Source organism: Mobula hypostoma, chromosome X2 (assembly GCF_963921235.1).
Source record: "Mobula hypostoma chromosome X2, sMobHyp1.1, whole genome shotgun sequence".
NCBI lineage: Eukaryota > Metazoa > Chordata > Chondrichthyes > Myliobatiformes > Myliobatidae > Mobula > Mobula hypostoma.
In genome coordinates this window covers 42588988-42594492 of record NC_086129.1, presented here as the reverse complement: position 1 = coordinate 42594492, position 5505 = coordinate 42588988, and positions in this window count along the sequence as shown.

The window sequence follows — 5505 nt, the reverse complement described above, 5'->3', positions numbered from 1 at the left end:
CTTATTGAATGGCAGGGCAGACTCGATGGGCCGGATGGCCTACTCCTGCTCCTATTTCTTATGTTGAATTGGGTGTGCCTGAGTCTCCCACAATGTAACAAGAGCATTTTGCATTAATATATAACTTTTTAATGTTGTTAAGTCACTCCAACAATGGAACAGAACTTTATTCAGTCAAGATCAATGTTACTCAAGGTAATAGAGAGTCACACAAGAAGCAAAGAAGTTTTTCCATTTAGGTGCCAGGGAGGCAGAGAGACTTGGGACTAACTTTGTTTCCCACACTATTGTCATTTACTTATTGAGATACAGCACAGTACAGGCCCTTCTGGTCCTTCGAGTCACGCCACACAGCAATCCTAGCTTAATCACAGGACAATTTATAATGACCAATTCACCTGCAAACTGGGACATTCTTGGACTGGGGAGGATACCAGAGCACCCGGAGGAAACGCATGCAGTCACGTGGAGAACGTACAAACTCCCCACATGCAGTGGTGGCAATTGAACCCGGGTCGCTGGTACTGTAAAATGTTGTGCTATTTTCTACACTACCATGCTGCCCCAAGGTAGTGACCAACCGACAAAGGCATTTCACTCACTAAAGCCTTTTGAGAAGTCATAAGATTTGAGTCTTTCTTTTCAGCCTTGTCCAACTGATATTTGATGAAATCCAACAAAGTGAATGCCAGCAATATATTTAACCATAGATAGTATCACATCTGTCCATTTGTATCGTGTAGCATCTGGAAGCACAACACTTTTCATGGCCTCCATAATGTAAAGGTTCTGAGGACCACCCAGTTGTCCAGTTGTCTCTGTCTCAGAGCTACTAACTTGGTTTGAATTGAGAGCACATTCATTTACTTGAATCAATAGCTCTTTTCTGGGGGGGGGGGCACTTTTGATCAAACGTTCCAGTGGCACCTCTCACGGACAGTGAAGGAATGCAAACAGCTACATAAACTGTACGACAAAATATCTCAGCCAAGCTCTGGTTCTCCACGGAAGCTGCTTTATCCTCTTATCCAATTACATACATTTGTCCTTCGAGAACAACTTCTCCAGATTCCCTCCAAGTCCTTATGGCTCCCAGTTCTAACAACATTCATTGAAAAGAGTTTTCTTTTGAGTTTTTCTTTTAGTATTATCAATGTTTGTCTTTTATAAATCAGTCATGATGAAATGGTGGAGCAGACTCAATGGGTCAAATGGCCTAATTCTGCTCCTCAGTTTTATGGTCCATTTAAAGCTCCTAGTTTTGGGATGTGTCACGGGGAAACATCTTGACTCCATCTATCTCAGTTATAGTATTGTGGAGCTATTTAAAACCTGCAATAATATGCTCTCTCAGCTCTTTATTAGGGACCCAGGCCTGATGGTTATAAGCTCAAAACAGCCCACACAATCAGATTAATATTTAAACACATGCAGTTGATGCATGCCTATCTCCGCTTACCTGTCCCTCTCAAAATAAAGTTGCAAATTTTTATATAAGATTTACAGGATATAATCTAGATATTGCAAATGACAGAATTGACACTTAATTCTATTCTGTCTATTGCTCCTGATTGTTCATTATCAGCAACACAAGGAGAACCAAGCCCAGTCCATTTAGCAAGTAGTCTGCATCATGCTGAACCCAGTATAATCTTCACCATTGTAGACCCTAACACCATAAACAAGATTCCCTATTGGATATATTGGTAATTCCAGAAAAAAAGCACTCCACCCAGAGAGATGGTGTAAGGTGCATTTCATTGGTTCAATGGAGTAGTGAGGACATACAAGTGGAAATTGGGTAAGAGGAAAGAAGGAATGGGCGTTGGGTCAAAAGTTCAAGTTCAAGTTCAAGTTCACTGTCATTCAACCATACACATGTATACAGCTAAACGAAACAAAGTTTCTTCGGACCAAAGTGCACAACTTACACACATAACACAAAAAGTAATATGTTACAAATAAATTAACAAATAACAAGGTGCATATACGATACAAGTTAAAAAGTAAACAGTATAACACTAATGGCACTTCGTACGTGATGAAACCAGAGAGTGGAAGGGAGTTCAGTGGCCTGATGGCCCAGGGGAAGAAGTTGTTTTCCATCCTAACAGTTCTTATCGTAATGCTACAGTACCTCCTGCCTGATAGTAGAGAGGTCAAAGAGATCATTGGCCTTTTTCTGTGCTGTTTTTAAATTTAGTTCTATGTCACCCCTTTAATCTTCTTTGGGAATTTGCTTCTATGTTTTCTCCAAGCAAGTGCCCATTTCAAACTAGTTCCATTATCACAGCTTTGTTCCCCAGTCTGTCAACAGCCATCCTAGTGGAACAGTACTGGAGTCACTCAATCCACCGTACCATCATCACCAAATGCCTGTTACGCCGCTGGCGTTTTCGGCACAGTCCGCTGTACCAGAGCAACTAGTTTTCCAGATCATTGACTGAGGTAGTGCCAGAGGATTGGATTGAGGTTGTATGAAGAAGATTCAGTCACAGGGAATAGAACCCTTCAGTCCGAGGCCACACGACTAGCAAACTCTCTCAGCAACAGCAAGATTCAAGATTCAAGCTTGTTTAATGTCATTTCCAGTACACAAGTGTAAAGGAGAATGAATAATTATTACTCCAGATCTGATGCAGGATAAAAAAGAACACACTAAGGTGAAAAACACAATAAATATAAAAACATAACATAGCTTATACACTACATAGATTGTATGAACATAAAGTGACACGAGTGTCTGTATATTAGGTGACCATGACAGGAAATGATAAAGGGTGGTGGTTAGGGGTGTGGAGGGGTGGGTCGCTGGGTGGAGGTGTTGATCAGCCTTTCTGGTTGAGAAAAGTAACCGTTTTTGGGTCTGGTTCTGCTGGTGTGGATGCTACATGACCCCATCCCTGATGGGAGTGAGATAAACTGTTCTCGATGAGTAAGATTCTTCCTGATATTGTTGGCCTATTTATGGCACCTTTCTGTGTATATGTCCTTGATATTGGGTAGGCTGGAGCCAATCATGCTTTGGGCCATATGGATTACCTGTTATAGAGCCTTCCTATCTGCCGCAGTGCAGTTTCCGTATCATGCAGTGATGCAGCTTGTTAGGATGGTCTCTTGTGCATCTGTAGAAGATCATGAGTGTAGATGGGCAAAGTCCAGCTCTCTTCAACCTCCTCAGAAAGTAGAGGTGTTGGTGAGCATTCTTGATTGTATAGGACCTGTTCTGGTACCACGAGAGGTTGTGTGAAATGTGCACTCCCAGGAGTTTGAAACTGCTCACAGTTCCTACTGCTTTGCTGCTGGTGTAAAGAGAGGTGTGAGTGGTGTCTGTCACTTCAAAGCATACCAACCACCCTGGATTGGTTATTTGGAGCTGCAATGTACTACAGATGCTGGAATTTGGATTTAAAATAAAAGACAAACTATTGGAAGAACTCAGTAAGTCAGGCAGTGTCTGAAGAGGGAAAAGAATGGTTGATGCTTTGGGTCAAGGCTCTTTACCTGGAGCAGAAGAGCAGGGGAAAGGTGGCCAGTATAAAGAGATGAGGGGAGGTGGTGGAACAAGAGATGGCAAGTGGATCCAGGAGAGGAGGGAAGATAGGCAAATGGAGGAGGGAAGAGTAGAAATAGTGACAGAAGCTGGGAGATGATAGTTGGAGGCCACAGAGCTGCAGATGATGGAGTCTGATCAGAAAGGAAGGTTGAGCATGGAGGTGGGGACAGTTAGGAGGGGGGCAATCTGGGCGAGAGGAGGAGGAGAAAGGGCAGTTGGAGGCTCTGGAGGGAATGTGGAAGGGACCGATGATTTATGTTGTGTACAAGGTGTCAGCCAATAGATCATTTTGTCATGAGCATGGCCAGTGTCCCTGCAAACACTGGGCCACTATATCAGGTTATGTTTTTTTATTGGTTACAGTACATATTATAACGTAGAGTACAACAGTGCACTGACAGAGTGCGGAGATGTATCAGTGTACCATTGATTCCATTGTATTTCTTTGTTATATTGTGAATGCCTTCAGGAAAATTAATCTCAAGGTAGTACATAGTAACATATACGTATTTGGTAATAAACTTAATTTGAACATTTTGAACATCTTTGCTTATGAATACAAGATGGAAGTTCACTTTCTAAATTTCCTACTCTTCTGTCTGAAGCACATGCAGAATCGAGGTTTTCCCTATTTGAGAGAACTCAATTTTTCCCATGTCACTGGGTAAAGCCAGAAAACAGTGAACATGCCTCCACAGGTCTTGCATTCAAGCACTTATCACTGAGACAGATAAAAGCATTTCATTAGCAACAGATTTTTATTTCTACAGAATGAATCACTTATCTTTACCTGCGTCAGAGTTTAATGCTATTTAACTAGATCTTTATGCGTTTTCTGTCATCCTGTGTGAAACATCTTGTGAGGCTGATAGCTCAGTAGAAGGGGAGGTTGATTGTACAGAAGCACATTCTGGCCTAATCGGTAGCAACAACTATTTCTCGTAAATCTTTTGCTCCCAGTCAGGAGAGACTGACAAAAATAACACTTGCCATTTGCTTCAATAAAAGAGAAACACTCACTCAGAAGATGTTGAGAATCCCTGCTGATTGTCCAGGCAAAGAATTTCAAAGTTCCCCTTCAGACTATCTTATTGAACAGATTGTGTCCAGACGGAGGTCAGAATTCTAAAAAAAATGTAAAGCACCGTATCTGGAAATCTATCTGGAAATGTCTCGCCTCTGGTCAAATTTGAAGGACAGGAGGCCATTGTATCAAGAATGCAGGTTAAAGCCTACTTTTGATTTACACTGTGACAATACGTATGTTTTTGCAGGGGCATTGATGTCTTACTCCTATCTCGACACACCTCCACTACCCCCAATGATCAGTCAAAGATGCGGTGAGGTATCCTGTCCCAAAGGCGATCTTGCGAGCGATTAGTGATGCTACTCTTTCCGGTGATGTGCACAATGCATCAGAGAATTTTATTCTCTTTTGAGATACAGCATAGTAAAGGGCCCTTCCAGCCCAAACGAGCCTGCGCTGCCCGATTACACCCATGTGACCAATTAACCTAGTAATCCGCACATCATTAGAATGTGCGAGCTCATGGAGGGTACCCTCGCAGTCACGGGGAGAACACACAAACAAAATTGAATCAAGGTCGTTGACGCTGTAATAGTGTTACACTAACCACTACTCTACCATGCTGTCTATTTCTATAGGCCTAACAGGAACCTGTCCAGTTTACAGTTTTGGCCACTGATAGAACATAGTACAGTCCCTTCAGCCCAAGTCGCTGTGTTGACCTTTCAACTTCCTCCCTCATAGCTCTCCACTTTTCTTTCATCCATGTGCCTGTATAAGTCTTTTCATGTCCCCAATGAACCTGCCTCTACCACCACCCCTGGCAGTGCCCACCACTTTCTGTGTAAAAGATCCTACCTACACATCTCCCCCATACTTATTGTACCTGCAACCACATTAAAATTATGTCCCACCACATTAG